This window comes from Schistocerca serialis, chromosome 11 (genome assembly GCF_023864345.2).
Source record: "Schistocerca serialis cubense isolate TAMUIC-IGC-003099 chromosome 11, iqSchSeri2.2, whole genome shotgun sequence".
Lineage (NCBI taxonomy): Eukaryota > Metazoa > Arthropoda > Insecta > Orthoptera > Acrididae > Schistocerca > Schistocerca serialis.
Window position 1 is genome coordinate 168,618,257 of NC_064648.1, and position 17,259 is coordinate 168,635,515.

Below are 17,259 nucleotides of genomic sequence, written 5' to 3' on the forward strand. Positions count from 1 at the left end.
AGAGCCACTTTTATAAATATTAAAATATTACAGCAAACAGTCAATTTGTCTATATTTTTACTATAAAAAATGCTCAGTAACTGTAACTACAACATGTGTTGCAATAAGTAACATATTTTGTGGGCAGTATTTTCAAAAAATGGTCTAAAGTGGGGTAAAGTTCCCCCAGTTGACTGCATTTCCATTCACGTATTCCCGGTCTTCAACATAAAATGCTAAATTTTAATAATAAATAAAAATAGCAGTTACAATACAAAATATGCACGACATTTACTTGTAATGACATTTATTTTTTACCGTGTTTGGAAACAAGTATTCTTCAAAAAGTATTCTTCAGCAGATTTTGCATATGTGCTATTTCATTCTGAACTAGAAAAGAGTATAGAGTACAAGCTAATGTTCTTACTGAGTGAATGTATACTTTTTTCCTCTCTACAATATTATATAAAATATGGGTACACTGTATGTATAAAAAGCTATTAAAATCCAGAGAAAAAAATAAACGACATAAATGAAGCACAAGGAAGACACAAAGTTGGTGGCAAAGCACAGAAGTCAAATATGTACACAGGTCAGAAGGGTGAAGTTTTTATTTATATATGCATCAATCTGAAACCTGGAGAGTGACATAGTTTACTTGCAAATAATATATGATATAATAAAAGTACTCCATACTCAGAAAGAAACATAGAACAAAAATTTATAAAAATCACTGTGATTTAAACAAAAATGAGACCACTTGAAGAGAAAATGGCAACCAAATGAAGTTTGGATGTCAATTTTTCAAATCATTTACTAAAGAGTGATTTTGGGACTCACAGTTTCTGCAGTAACTTTGTCATGGCCTGCTTCTACTGCCTTGTGTCACTACACCGTGATATCTTTTATTTCCCTCCCTTGGAACCAGATGAATTCTTGTTGCCAGGAAACTGTGATGAATTATTTTCTCCTGTACACTGTGGCAGGCTGGGAAAACTACTTTCTCCTTCACTGATGCAGGCACTGCAGTGGCTGCATCAGAGAGCAACAATTCACCTGTGAGTAATTTCTTCTTGTTGCTTCTCAAACACATCTCTGCCTTTTGCAACACACTTAAGACCTCACTTGATGGCTCAATAAGTGAGGTATCTGTGAAGGACTTCAGATGTAAAAGCACGTTCACACAGGTACAGAGATTTTCTTTGCACGCTATTAGGTGCTCCTCGCAAAATTTGCAAAGTGCATGACACTTCATAACCTGCCTGACAGTGTGACCACACAAATAGTATTGAGACTGCTGCTCTTCGTCACACACCATGTTACAAAGTGGCTCTCCAACTTCCTCAGCACACTTATCATTGTCTTCACTTACAGATTCACCCAGTAGTTCTGCCTGCAAACTACTGTCTTAATTTGATTATTATCAGTGGCAGTATTAAAGAACTGAGAAAGAGTAATAACCCTCAGTGACGATTTTACTTCTCGTAGCGTTGCTACTGGATTTTGGAAGTGGAGCATTGCTGACAGATTTTCCAAGGTATCTTGTGTAAATCTACTTATTAGCAAAAATTTAAATTTCTCCTCATTCAGGAATGTGTTCTGCAATTCCAAAATACCTCCAACTGTCAAAACTACACCACACTGAACTGGTTTCCAGGCACTGTTCAGGCCAATTTTCAAGTTTCCAAATAATCACAGAGTGTCCTGAAGATGGCAGAGAGCCTCACTGTATGTTTGTTGATCAGAACGACTCAGAGGCATAACTGGAGCTCTGGATGTCATGAGGCAAGACCACTTACGAATGTGCTTTAGAAACCGTGCTGTGGTTAAAGTATTTCTCTGCAGTTTCTCTGTCTTGACAGCATACTCACTGGCTGCTGCAGTCTGGCTGTTCATTATGGCAGTAGACGATCCAACTTTCATTTTCTTGTAATGGTTTGGCCTCAGAAATCCCTCACACAGTTTTGGTGTCAGTTTAAGACTTAAACCACTGTCTACCTCAAGCCACTGTTATACACGATTTATATGTACCTCATTACAAGGCAGATCACGTCCCTCGACAACATTTCGTCAGAGGAAGTCCGATTGCCCATTGACTAAGTGAACCCTCGTTTTTCAAAATGTGTGGTGTATCTGTAAGGAAAATTAGTTTCCAATTATCGTCACAAACACACTGGCAGAAACTAATTTTGAAAACCTTTCGACAACAATTGCAAATTCTCGCCATACAGCTCAATTTTGCCCTCCCGTCACTGACGCGATGCAGCGAACATTGTACGAGTGCCTAAGACTCCCTAATACAGCTTATAATGATGTCTGGCGTGAGAACTGGAAAAAGATGGCCCTGTGTAATGGTAACCAATTGTTTGTTTCCATCTTGAGGTAATACCACCCAGCATAAGAACTAATGCATTAGAAGCTGTAGTTTTTGCAAGGGCGAGATCTGGTGGAGGTGTCGTATCATTATCAATGGTGCAGCCAATGCTCAATCACATTCCAATGGTGAGTGATACTAACCTCATCCATCAGGAGAAGAGCATGCATCTCCACTGGTAACATGAGGGCAAGCTTGACTTTCAGGGAACTCACGAGCTCCCTCAGCACACTAGGTCTAAATTGAATGCTCTGTAGCGAACATATTGGGGCTCTATCTGAAGGAAATGGTAATTTATTTTCCAGCAGGACTTTGTACCCCATACTACTACAAGGTGGTCTAATTTTTAGCCCTTTCTGCAGTGTTTCCACTGACCATTTGCTACCTTTAATGTCCCCTTTGTTCATACTGCTGAGAGACGATGAGTTTTCTCTTTAAAGCTTCAATTCCAGCCTGAAGCTAGGTTCTTCGGGGTGGTGACTTCATCTTCTGTTGTGTCCAAGTTCGCTGCAGGACTGATGTCATTGGTCACATTCGAAGGCTTCTCAACCTCTGGAACACATATTTGCAATATTACAATCTGCAAACATAAAAAGCATTTAATACTGTAATATGTTTTTGGGTAGCCAGTAATTGTTTGTCAGTAGTCTGTGGTATGTAATTTAAAGATTCGTAAGATGCCAAAATCTTACTTTCAAAGGACTGAAGCAAGTCTGTGACAACCTGAGTGGTAATATTCCCAGTATGCTCTTAATACTATGAAATGGTAAAGTAATGTCATATCGTAAAGTGCAATTGTAGGTGACCAATTATATTTAATTGTCAACAAACACTACTATAGTGTTTCCAGAAATCTGTAGGCTCTTTGCCAGGCACCACAGGAATCTGACAGCAATAGAATGTAAAAGAGCTTCACTGTACAACAATTCAATAATAACGCAGCACGTGAGAACTGAATACTTAAATTACAAGAGCTGTGAGGCAAGTGTTACTTCCTGATGTGGGTTTTAGTGAAGATTACCTTTAAGTTCAAGTAATTATTATTTACAATAAAATAATAAATAATCAGGACCAGACCTAACCACAACATTGGACACCTTAGCACCTATTGTGCTACATATTACCAACAAACGCAAAGCTCAGTATACAGAGTCTGAAAAACACAAATGGTATGGGAAACAGCACAGGCTTTTAAGTAAACTTTAACCAGCTGTGGCAACAAATCAAAGCATCAGTTTTCCCATTTGTGTACAACATTTAACTGTAAATTAGAAATACGGTATATACAGTGTCCAATGGCAAGCAGTTGAAACGATATAGCATAAAGGTACGAGAAATTACATTACTTTATATTTCATCAGATACCAATACAAGTGGACTGTGTATCTGAGAGATGTCGTCTTGTTCACTAAATTACCTTGTGGTGAAGTATTTTGTTCCCTCCATCAACAGACCCTGGACATGTCAGTTTCAAAAATATACAGCTCTTGCAAATGAAATGTTTTAGTCTTCTTCTGTACACAACTCAGGGTTAAAATGAGTGTACAAAATATAACTTCTAAAGAAGGAACTCCAAGCAACACATTTACAACAACTTTAAAAAGGTATATGCTTACTGTACTCAACTGACAAAAGTGTTTCCTACGACAATTACTACGATACAAGTAAGCCTACTTTCTGCAAACATAATGTTGTGAAGAGAAATTCTGTGTGTCCTACTGATCGAAACAACGGATGTGTGCTGTTAGTAGACACACGAGATTTTCAGAGTGTCATAATTCAGGAGCAAGTGACAGCATGACGTATGCATATAGCAATTGAAGCTGTGAATGTTATGTTCCAGTTACCTGTATCCTCAGTCCGTTTCTCTAGTAGGCCAACAGGTTTCCTCTCGGCAAGAGCTTTACGATCACCAAAAATGGTTGGCAAAGCATTTGGCTTACGTTTTACCACTTCACCAAGTCTGTCGGTTCAAACTGGTCTGGAGCAAAGTGATTCTGGTAAACACAAACAGTACTATCAGTCAATTTAGTTACCAACATCATTATTTAAGCGATATAAAAATTTCAAGACTGTACGTTATAACTATATTTTGTGACATAAAATATATGAATGTGTAATATCAATAGAACTCAGCACATGCTACTCATAACTACATACAGTGCAAGAAGTCAGAGACCTATGAGTTAGGTACAGTAGCTATACACAAACATTGTAACACTCAGATTCTATCTACAAACTAACTGAAAAAATTTCATTTTACATGATACGACTAACATCTTTTAGGGAATGTATCTTCATTCAAGTTTAATTTTCATTAGGTTTAGGTTTCCTGTGTAACAACAAATATTGTACGATGCACGTTGTCTACGCCTGCCTACACTGTGTGATCGAAAGTATCCGGACACCACCAAAAATATCAGTTTTTCATATTAGGTGCATAGTGCTGCCACCTACTGCCACTGTTTCCGATGCGACGGTGAAGTGGAAACGTGAAGGGCCGCGTACAGCACAAAAGCGTACAGGCCGACCTCATCTGTCAACTGACAGAGACCGCCGACAGTTGAAGAGGGTCTGTCCAAACCGTCACGCAGGAATTCCAAACTGCATCAGAATCAGAATCCAATGCAAGTACTATGACACTTGGGAAACTTTGATTTCAAGTTACTTTTGAGTACATTACGGGAGTGAACATTGGTCAATGTGTTACAAATATTTACTATCAAAAACAGTCTCGATCACGATTTATTTATTGCGGTGACCGGTTTCGACCACTACTGTGGTCATCTTAAGAGCAATGAGTAAGAACCTCCTTCTGGTGGTAAATCACTACCACAAATCAGTACTCACCGTAATAAACAAATTGTGATCAAGACTGTTTTTGATAGTAAATACTGGATTTCAAGGTTGAGCGCTCGGTGCAACAAGTGTAAACATTGGACGATTGAACAGCAGAGAAACGTTGTGTGGAGAGACAAATCACGGTACACAATGTGGCGATCCGAAGGCAGGGTGTGGGTATTTCGAATGCCCGGTGCACATCATCTGTCAGCATATGTAGTGTCAACAGCAAAATTCAGAGGCAGCGGTGTTATATGCTGTGGTCGTGTTTTCCATGGAGTGGGCTTCCACCCCTTGCTGTTTTGCGTGGCACTATCACAGGCCTAGATTGGTGTTTTAAGCACCTTCTTGCTTTCCACTGTTGAAGAGCAATTCGGGGATGGTGATTGCATCTTTCAACACGATCGGGCACCTGTTCATATTGCACGGCCTGTGGCAGAGTGGTTACCTGACAGTAACATCTGTGTAATGTACTGGCCTGCACAGAGTCCTGACATGAATCCTAGGGAACATCTTTGGCACGTTTCGGAATGCAGACTTTGTGCCAGGCGTCACAGACCGACGTCGATACCCCTCCTCAGTGCAGCACTCCGTGAAGAATGGACTGCCATTCCCCAAGAAACCCTCCGGCACCTCATTGAACGTATGCAAGCGAGAGTGGAAGCTGTCATCGAGGCTAAGAGTGGGCCAACACCACACTGAATTCCAGCATTACTGACGGAGGGCGCCAGGAACTTTTAAGTCATTCTCCAGCATGTGTCCGGATACTTTTGATCACATAGTGTAGTATTTGTATCTGAGACTGTTGAATATACAAGATGCCATATTAAAAGGGTTAATTATAAATATACTGTACTGTTGCGACTGACGATACAACTCAACTCTGCTATTCTTTTTATTTATTTCAATGTTTGTCGAAACGGTAGGCCTACACTATTAAATGCAAGTAACAGATTCTTTACAGAGGCACGTCATTATCACGCCAATTATTTTCACAAAATTTACTGAAAATGAGGCACTGTTAATTGATCTTTGAAGTACACATAGCCATAGCCAACAACATACATTAAAACATCCAAATACTGTACTTCCCATCTTCAACAATTGGGCCTACACACTGAATACGAAACGAAAAACCGTCTTTACCTATTACACTTTTCGTGTTGCAAAAAATATGTCTTTATAGCAGTCAGTACATTACAGATTAACTAGAGACGTGTAGCTTTCACCATGGTTTGTCCAAAAAAACGGGTTTGCACACAACGTACCTTTCACAAACAAATGTGACCGGTTTGAGACGAACCACATGTAATGACACACCAAATCTGATCACTAAGCGAGTTGGAATACAGCAAGTCTGTTACACAGCGAATGTTAAACCTTAAGATTATTTGCACTAATGAATGAAAACTGTACTTTCCATACAGAAGCGAGAGTCTCATGTGGGCTGTCAGTTGGCTCTGCTGGTTTTCATCAGTCATATTCTCCTTCTTGCTGCATCTCTACCTTCAGAAGGAATTCTGTACAGTTTACCTCCCTTTCTGACTCAGACCAAAAAGCCAAAAGCACAGCACTGACGTAGTATTCTACTTAAAACTACGAAACTACACAACACTGCCCATGCCTCACACATAATGCTTGGGCCCACAACGGCTGCTAATGTTACAAGATGTGATTTCAGCCAACTGTGGATGGCGGCGAACGCAGCAGAATACGATGGCCGTACTTCCCTTGATACGAGGCTGTACTGCCCTGGTAAACACGCCACGACTCCAGCACTGCAAAGTGGAGTGCATCTCGACTTGCACTGCTGCCAACTTTGGACTTGCTAGCAAAACGGCTTCCTCGTGGAAGAACGGGGATGTGTGTTTAAAACCTTCAATCGTGCAATCGGATAGATCAGCAAAGTTTCACAAGTGAGAAGATAATACAACACTTGTATGTGGAACAGATTCTGTAAGGATTCAACGTTCACCTTTTGCATTATAAACAATCCACATACAGTACTTGATAGTATATCCTACAGCAGTCCCCAAATAAATTTTTGCCCTTGTGCTATTAGGTGCTAATTATTTTCGACTGTTTTCGCTGGCTGTACGCTACAATCAGAACTTTAATTTCAAAAAGAGCATTACTTACATCTAAATAGGTATTCAACTTCATTAACAACTATTTAACATAATTCCAGTTTATAAGTTACTATGTTTAACCTACTGAAACGGCTTTGCCCTTGCATTTTTTGCGAGTTAATTGCATGCATGAACTCTTCAGTTATTTATGTACCATGCAGGTTGTGGATTCTTTGCAGCTTTTGAAATTAGTGTTTTGCATATAGTACATGCTTATATGCGTTCTTGTGCCCAGCCATTAGCAAGTCTATTTACATAAAGACTTGTATGTAACACATAAATGAGATACTTCATGACCTTAATTCAAGATGGGAGCGTCATTATGTAAAAATACAGGGCTATTACAAATGATTGAAGCGATTTCATAAATTCACTGTAGCTCCATTCATTGACATATGGTCACGACACATTACAGATACGTAGAAAACTCATAAAGTTTTGTTCGGCTGAAGCCGCACATCAGGTTTCTGCCGCCAGAGCGCTCGAGAGCGCAGTGAGACAAAATGGCGACAGGAGCCGAGAAAGCGTATGTCATGCTGGAAATGCACTCACATCAGTCAGTCATAACAGTGCAACGACACTTCAGGGCGAAGTTCAACAAAGATCCACCAACTGCCAACTCCATTCGGCGATTGTATGCGCAGTTTAAAGCTTCTGGATGCCTCTGTAAGGGGAAATCGATGGGTCGGCCTGCAGTGAGCGAAGAAACGGTTGAACGCGTGCGGGCAAGTTTCACGCGTAGCCCGCGGAAGTCGACGAATAAAGCAAGCAGGGAGCTAAACGTACCACAGCCGACGGTTTGGAAAATCTTACGGAAAAGGCTAAAGCAGAAGCCTTACCGTTTACAATTGCTACAAGCCCTGACACCCAATGACAAAGTCAAACTCTTTGAATTTTCGGCGCGGTTGCAACAGCTCATGGAAGAGGATGCGTTTAGTGCGAAACTCGTTTTCAGTGATGAAGTTACATTTTTTCTTAATGGTGAAGTGTTTAAACCTCCTCTACCAAGAAACGTGCCAGAACTGCGAGCTCGCATCAACAATGCTTTCGAACTCATTGATGGGGACATGCTGTGCCGAATGTGGGAGGAACTTGATTATCGGTTTGATGTCTGCCGAATCACTAAAGGGGAACATATCGAACATTTGTGAATGCCTAAAAAAACTTTTTGAGTTTTTGCATGTGTTTGCAAAGCATTGTGAAAATATCTCAAATAATAAAGTTATTGCAGAGCTGTGAAATCTCTTCAATCATTTGTAATAACCCTGTATAATTCATCCAGAAATCCCATCCAACCTTGCTATCTGAATCAGCACTTAGTGTGTCAAAGTGAAAACTTTGTATGTCTCTTCGCTTCTGCTGCCACAGTATCTGTATTTCTCAGGTAATTTTTCATATTTGTGTTTGTCTCTTTGTGACCTACTAAGTAAATACAATCTTTAATTGAAGGCAGTATGTTTGAGCACTGATTTTAATAATTACCAGCAGCAGGAATGTACAGATTACTCAATTCAATTAAACATCTCAATATCTTAGTTTATTGCTGTTAAGGCTACATATAATTTACAGAAATGCAATTTTTGCAACTGCTAGTACTACTGCTAAATCTACTGCCGCAGCTATAAGTTATAGAACCATAGATATCAGAACTTTACGTGTGCATTTATTGTGAGGTGCAGATACTACGTAACTAATTTTTTTTCTTCACTACCCACAACACCAAGCAGGCTACTACATCTAAATTATGCTTAATGAGGTGGAGCAGTGGATAGCACAATGGAATCGTATTCGGAAAGACAGTGGTTCAAACATGTGTCCAGGCATCCCATTTTAGATGTTCCGTTATTTCTCTAAATCAGTTCAGCGAAATGCCGGGGTGGTTCCTTTCAAAGTGCAGCGCCTTACTTCCTTTAACATCCTTTGCTAATCTGAGCTTTTGATCCAATCATTATTTTGTACATTTGAGAGAGATGCAACATCGTGACAAGAAAGTGATGCTGTAGCAGCTTCCACCAATAGTGCTGCAGAAGGAAATGACATGGAGGCTTCTGGGTGAATCAGACTGAATAGTGGAACAGCTATGGCCACCACAAACAACATAGAATCAGGAGGATGTGCTACACCCACATCTTCCACACCAACAAAATCTAAGGAGACTGAAGATTGCTATTTTCGTGCAGCGCAACTACTTGCGCAGATACCTTGAAACAAAATGACAATGGTAATGTGGGCAGTTTCATAAACTATCTGGCAACAGTTTGTGAAAGCAATTAAAAGGCATAGAGCAAGACCACTGTTAAAATGTGTGTGTTACGTGTATGCACACTATTTAAACAAAATTTGATTGCTGTCTTGGAAATAAACTAAACCCTTATTACTTCCTGAGAGAACTGAATGTGAGTGATTTCACATGACCCTCGGCTGTGTTCAAAATGACTGCTGTCAGCTATTGTAATTATGTAGCTCTGCACTATTAACCCCCCCCCCCCCCCCTCGTGAACCTTGGACCTTGCCGTTAATGGGAAGGCTTGCGTGATACAGATGCAGATAACCATACTGTAGGTGCACCCACAACAGAGGGGTATCTGTTGAGAGGTCAGACGAACGTGTGGTTCCTGAAGAAGAGCAGTAGCCTTTTCAGTAGTTGCAATGGGCAACAGTCTGGGAAATTGACTGAACTGGCCTTGTAACATCACACAAAATGGTCTTTCTGTGCTTGTACTGCAAACAGCTACAGACAGAAATTTTCCTGGGGGCATACAGCTTTGCTGTATGGTTAACTAATGATGACATCCTCTCGGGTAAAACACTACAGAGGTATAATACTTCCTCAATTGGATTTCCGATCAGGGACTGCTCAGGAGAACATCATTATCAGGAGAAACAGAACAGGGGTTTTATGGATTGGAGCGTTGAATGTCAGACCCCTTAACTGGGCAGATAGGTTGGAAAATTTAAAAATGGAAATGGATAGGTTAACGTTAGATATAATGGAAATTAGTTAGTTCATTGGCAAGAGAAACTGAACTTCTGGTCAGGTGAATACAGGGTTATAAATACAAAATCAGATAGAGGTAATGCAGGGGTAGGTTTAATAATGAATAAAAATTAGGAATGTGGATAAGCTACTACAAACAGCATGGCGAAAGCTTTTGCACAGTAGTACAGGTTAATATGCAAACTAGCTCTGCACATGATACTTTGAAGAAATGTATGATGAGATAAAAGAAATTATTCACATAGTTAAGGGAGAAAAAAAATTTAATACTCATTGGGGACTGGAATTCAGTAGTAGGTAAAGGAGGAGAAGGAAAAGTAGTAGGTCAATATGGAGGTTTAAGAATCATGAAAGAAGCTGGTATGTGTGGAAGAGACCTGGAGACACCAAAATATTTCAGATTCATTACATAATGGTACGAGAGATTTGGGAACCAGGTTTCTAGTTCTATGAAATTTCCAGGGGCAGATGTGGACTCTGTACACAATTTACTGGTTATGGACTATATATTAAAAATGAAGAAATTGCAAAAAGGTAGGAATTTCAGGAGATGGGACCTGGATAAACTGAAAAAAATCAGAGGTTGTAGAGTGTTTCAGAGAGAGCATTAGAGGACAATTGACAATAACAGGGGAATGGAATACAGTAAAAGGAGAATGGGTAACCTTGAGAGATGAAATAGTTTAGACAGCAGAGGATCAAGTAGGTAGAAAGGTGAGTTATAGTAGAAATCCTTGGGCAAAAAGAGAGATACTGAATTTAACTGATGAAAGGAGAAAACATAAAAATGAAGCAGACAAAATGGAATACAAATGTCTCAAAATGAGATTGACAGGAAGTGCAAAATGGCTAAGTGGAGATGGTAGACGACAAATTTAAGGATGTGGAGGCACATATCACTAGGGACAAGACAGATACTGCCTACAAGAAATTAAAGAGACCTTTGGACAAAAGAGAACCACCTGTATGAATATCAAGAGTTCAGATGGAAAACCAGTCCTAAGCAAAGAAGGAGAAGCAGGAAGGTGGATGGAATATATAGAGGGTCTGTACAAGGGCGATGTACTCGGGGACATTATTATGGTAATGGAAGAGGACGTAGATGAAGATGAGGTAGGAGATATGGCACTGCGTGAAGAATTGGTGAGAGCACTGAAACAGTTAAGTAGAAACAAGGCCCTGGGAGTAGACAACATTCCGTTAGAGCTACTGATACCCTTGGGAGAGCCAGCCCTGACAAAACTCTACCATCTGGTGAGCAAGATGTATGAGACAGACGAAGTACCCTCAGACTTCAAGAGGGCAAAGGTCCCGAGTTCGAGTCTCGGTCCGGCACACAATTTTAATCTGCCAGGAATTTTCATATCAGCGCACACTTCGCTGCAGAGTGAAAATCTCATTCAGCCTCAAATGCTGGTTCTCTAAATTTCTTCAGTAGCAATTCACGAAAAGAACGCCTCCTTTCCTCCAGAGGCTCCTACCCGAGTTCCTGAAGCATTTCTGTAACACTCGCGTGATGATCAAACCTACCAGTAACAAATCTAGCAGCCCGCCTCTGAATTGCTTCTATGTCCTCCCTCAATCCGACCTGATAGGGATCCCAAACACTTGAGCAGTACTCGAGAACAGGTGGTATTAGTGTTTTATAAGCGGTCTCCTTTACAGATGAACCACAACTTCCCAAAATTCTACCAACGAACCGAAGACGACTATCCGCCTTCCCCATAACTGCCATTACATGCTTGTCCCACTTCATATCGCTCTGCAATGTTACGCCCAAATATTTAATCTACGTGACTGTGTCAAGCGCTACACTACTAATGGAATATTCAAACATTACGGGATTCTTTTTCCTATTTATCTGCATTAATTTACACTTATCTATATTTAGAGTTAGCTGAAATTCTTTTCACCAATCACAAATCCTGTCCAAGTCTTCTTGTATCCTCCAAAAGTCACTCAGCGACGAGATCTTCCCGTACACCACAGCATCATCAGCAAACAGCCGCACATTGCTATCCACCCTATCCAAAAGATCATTTATGTAGATAGAAAACAACAGCGGACCTACCACACTTCCCTGGGGCACTCCAGATGATACCCTCACCTCCGATGAACACTCACCATCGACGACAACGTACTGGGTTCTATTACTTAAGAAGTCTTTGAGCCACTGTCATATTTGGGAACCAATCCGATATGCTCGTACCTTAGTTAGGAGTCTGCAGTCGGGCACCGAGTCAAACAGTTTCCGATAGTCAAGGAATAAGGCATCCGTCTGATATCCTTCATCCATGGTTCGCAAGATATCGTGTGAAAAAAGGGCGAGTTGCGATTCACAGGAGTGATGCTCCCTAAAGCCGTGATGATGCACAGACAGCAACTTCTGTCTCAAGGAAATTCATTATACTCTGAGAATATGTTCGAGAATCCTGCAACAAACCGTTGTTAAGGATATATGGGTTGTAATTTTGAGGATCCGTCCTTCTGCCCTTGTTATATACAGGCATTACCTGCGCTTTTTTCCAGTCGCTCGGGACTTTACGTTGGGCAAGAGATTTGCGATAAAAGCAAGCTAAGTAAGGAGCCAATGCAGTAGAGTACTTTCTGTAGAACCGGAATCCCATCAGGACCTGGCGATTTGTTTATTTTCAACCCATTCAGCTGCTTCACAACCCCAGGGACGTCTATCACTATGTCCTCCATACGGGAATCTGTACGAGACTCAGACGGCGGTATGTTTGTACGATCCTCCTGCACGAAAGATTTCTCAAATGCTAAATTTAAAATTTCAGCTTTTGTTTTGCTGTCTTCCGTTGCCAGGCCAGACTGATCAGTGAGTGACTGGACGGAAGCCTTCGACCCGCTTACCGATTTTACGTAAGACCAGAATTTCCTTGGGTTTTCAGCAAGATCTTTTGCTAAGGTATGACGGTGGTAGTGGTTGTATGCTTTGCGCATTGCTCTTTTTACAGCAACACGAATCTCCACTAACTTTTGCCTGTCCTCATTCTCCTGATCTTTCTTCTACCGCAAATACAACTGTCTCTGCTTCCTGAGCATCCTCCGAATTGCGCTGTTAAACCACGGTGGGTCTTTTCCGTCCGTAACCCACTTTTTCGGCACATATTTGTCCAATGTGTGATTTACAATGTGTTTAAAATTTGCCCATAATTCTTCCACCTCCATCGTACCGGAAGTAAATGAAGTCGATTCATTTACTAAGTGGGATGCTAACAACTGCTTATCCGCACTTTCTAGTAAGAACACTCTGCTAGCCTTCTTGACCGACTTTTTAACCTTCATAACTATAGTCGTAATGACAACGTCATGATCACTAATCCTTGTCTCAACACTGACACCGTCGATGAGGTCTGGTCTGTTCGTGGCCACCAGATGTAAAATATTTCCATTATGCGTTGGCTGTCGATTCAGCTGCTCAAGACAGTTTTCGAATAATGTGTTGAAAAGTAATTCACACGACGGCTTGTCTGTACCACCTGTAATGAATCCATAGAGATCCCAGTCTATACTACGTAAGTTAAAGTCGTCTCCGTCTAATATAGCATGATCCGGGTACTTCTGCGATACAGAATGTAGACTCCCTTTGAATGATTCTAGAACTGTCACGGTGGAACTTCGTGGCCGGTAATAACACCCAACAATTAACTTTATTTCTCCTTGCTCTGTTAAACGTGTCCAGATAACTTCACAATCACACTCTACTTCGACCTCAGTAGACACAATATTTTTGTCAACTGCAATGAAAACACCACCTCCTACGGTGTCTAATCTGTCTTTCTGATACACATTCCGACCCTCACTAAATGTTTCAGAACTTCCTGTCTCAGGGTTGAGCCAGGTCTCAGTCCCGAGAATAATTTGCGCGCCACACGCTTCCTGGAGGGCAGTAAATTCGGGAACTTTATTCTCAACACTCTGAAATTTTACTGCTAATATCTTGATAGCTGGAGTGTCTTTACACCGAGAGCGTCCCGATTTCCCTGCCCGCACGTCGACTGGTGGGTGTTCATCAGGACACCTCGCACTACTGCCTATCCTAAAAAAAAACCATGTGCACGCGACAAGTACTCTGCTACCCGAGTAGCCGCTTCCTTTGTGTAGAGCACCCCCGACCTATCTAGGGGCGTCCTAAAATTCCCCACCCAATAGGGCAAGTGGGTACATGTAGGAGGGTTTACGCGGTTGGGAGTTAAATGATCATTGTAGATGATGAATCTGTGGTAATGACAGTCTCTGACTAGGTATCAGGAAGGCTGTACTTTGTGTTCTGGTAACAGACGAGCACCGCATTCTCAAGGTGGCGATCTACGGTTGAGGGGTCTTCAGAAAATATGCGAATGAGGAATATAGGGCCAGAACTGTGGCGAATTCAATGGGCTCTTTGGATCTGCGTGTCAGGATTTGGACTTGGCTTTCACACAACTGCCACCACTGTGATCACGGGGTCCACCACCGTCAATCGCAAAAATGAAAGTCAGCAGGAGGTGGGGCGTCGGAGCCATCTGCGTCACAGTGGACTGTTTTTGAGGAAGGATGCATGTGGACCAATGGTGATGGCAGGTAGACGGGGGGGGGGGGGGGGGGGGAGAGAGAGACAGAGACTGTGACAGAGACTGACAGAGATGGAGAGAGACAGAGAGAGACTGACAGAGACGGAGAGATATATAGAGAGATATTGGAAATGTGCATTGCAAATCTAATGGTGCACGCTGCTGTTTTTAAGACCAGAGATGACAAACGCTTTGGTATATATTGTCAATTAGGATGGACTCAGTCTGTTTTCTTTGACATCTGTACATCAGCAGTTGTTCAAGGATGTACAATTTTCTGCCCAATCACGTTACATGTGACAAAAAACATGTTTATGCCTTTACGTATCACGACATTGGCAATCTGATATGAAATACTACCCACAAATGGTACGGTATACGTGGTCTTATTTTATGTTTGTTTTGTGTGCTGTGATTCTTTTGCAACAATTTGTGTTTTTCAGTGATTCTGCTCTCTTGTTTACATTTATGTTCAGAGTGTTGTAGTTGGGTTGGTTTTCCTCTTGACAACATACCAGAATGCTGCCATTTTGGGGCTGAGGGATGACAAGAGGAGTTGTGGATGGCGGAATGTTGTTGTTGGCTTCCAATAAATTTCAATTTTATGTCTACTACTTGTTATTGTAATGGTCAGGTCTAGTAAGTTTACAATGGTGCCTACTTTGTCCTCAACTGTGAACTTTATACCTTTATGTGGGGTGCTGAACAATTAGATAACTCATTGCTAATTAATTGTGATGTATATGGCACAGAAAGGAGACTCTGACCACTGGAGGTACTACAGTTTAGTTATTTATTTACATATTTGGATTTATGTTCAAGTCTTAGTGACCTCCACACAGCCGTTTTCTAAACAGTGGTTTGTTTCTTTACACACAGTTCCTCAGGTTACCCTAAAATCCTGACACAATGCACACCTCTATTAATACAAATAAATCCACCTGATGACTGAAATATTTGTCTGGACTGTAGCCTTATATGGAACTGAATCGTGAGCAATAAACAGCATAGACAAGAGGAGAATAGAAGCTGTTTAAATGTCGTGCTGCAGAAGAATGCTAAAGATTAGGTGGGTAGACCGAACCACCAATTAAGAGGAACTGTTTTTGAACAACGTCCCACACGTACACTCTATCGTTTTATTTTACCAATTTCACGTTTGTGACTAGTTTTGACAACTGCGACCAGTGGCGATGCCTCATTCCAGATGGATAATGTGGCGGATCCCAAAATTAATCACAAAGACTGGAACATCAAGTAATAAAATAAAAACAACGTATTATGGCCGTGGAACTTCTACGCTATCGTAAACAGTTTATCACTTGCTGACCCACGAAGTTCTCAAATGAAAATAATGGAGAAGATCATGATAGATAAACAAGTACATAATCTGAGAGGATAGAAATTTATGGCACCCCCTGCCTATAAGTGCAGTAACGTTAACAGGAAACATTGTGAGGTAAAAAGTAACGGTCAATTGGGATGTGTTGGCAGTAAAAATTTTAGAGAGAGACAAAGCCTCGAATACTGTAGGTGAGTTCAAATGGACGTAGGTTGCAGTAGTTATTCGGAGATTAAGAAGCTTGCACATGACGGACTAGATTGGAGATGTGATGAAGTCGGTCTAAGGAGTGATGACCACAATATTTAAGCAGCAGTAATGCGGGTACGAAAAGCAGTCAGGCTGATCAAAGGCAAGAAAACCCACATGCTGGCTGACCCTCATAGAATTCCAAACAGGTGTTTGTTCTTCCCTCGTTTGTCTCTTATTTTCCGTTTCTCATCATCAGTAAAGAGTCCAACTGCAGCCTTTGGTCCACAAAATTTGTGTACATCTATTCTGCATGAAAATTTCAACAACTGTTACAGTCCATCAAATAACAAAACTTATACAGATGCACAAAGCCACAGAGAAAGGAACACAAAGTGTAGAATGAGTTTTGGACTCGTCTCACTGAAATAGTACTGTCAAGCTAGAGCAGAGTACGGAAGCTGGTCTGGAGAAAATACAAGCAGTAACAGTGTGGAAGTATTGCAGCACCACGACCGGCCGCGAGTTAACACCGCTGTCAGCCGTGTAATCGGGGTGCCGAGTGAACTGCTGTCTGTTGGAACAATGTCTCACACGTGTGCTGTTACTGTCGCTCCAACTTGCAGATGTGGACATGCTGACTGTCGCCTGCATCTGAATAGGGTGGCTAGGGAGAGATACTAGATGAGCATCTGGCAAGATGCGTGAGGCAACACATCTTTTGGCTAGAATCAGATTACAGACAGACAGCTTTGATAGGAATAAGAACTGTGTAGAACCATGAAATATGGAATAGTTACCAGAAAATATAAATTAGTTTGTTAAAACATTAG

General features: G+C 41.1%; 1 long non-coding RNA gene across 1 annotated transcript in view; it reads right to left on the reverse strand.

Annotated features, from left to right (window-relative positions):
• Positions 1-376: 376 nt before the first annotated feature.
• The window catches only part of LOC126427261 (uncharacterized), a 139,225-nt gene continuing 122,342 nt past the window's right edge, over positions 377-17,259 (reverse strand). Inside the window, exons 3-4 of the long non-coding RNA XR_007576614.1 lie at positions 4,201-4,350; positions 377-2,905 (exon numbers count right to left, since the gene is read on the reverse strand). This is a non-coding gene — a long non-coding RNA (uncharacterized LOC126427261). The remainder of the gene's footprint in view (positions 2,906-4,200; positions 4,351-17,259) is intronic.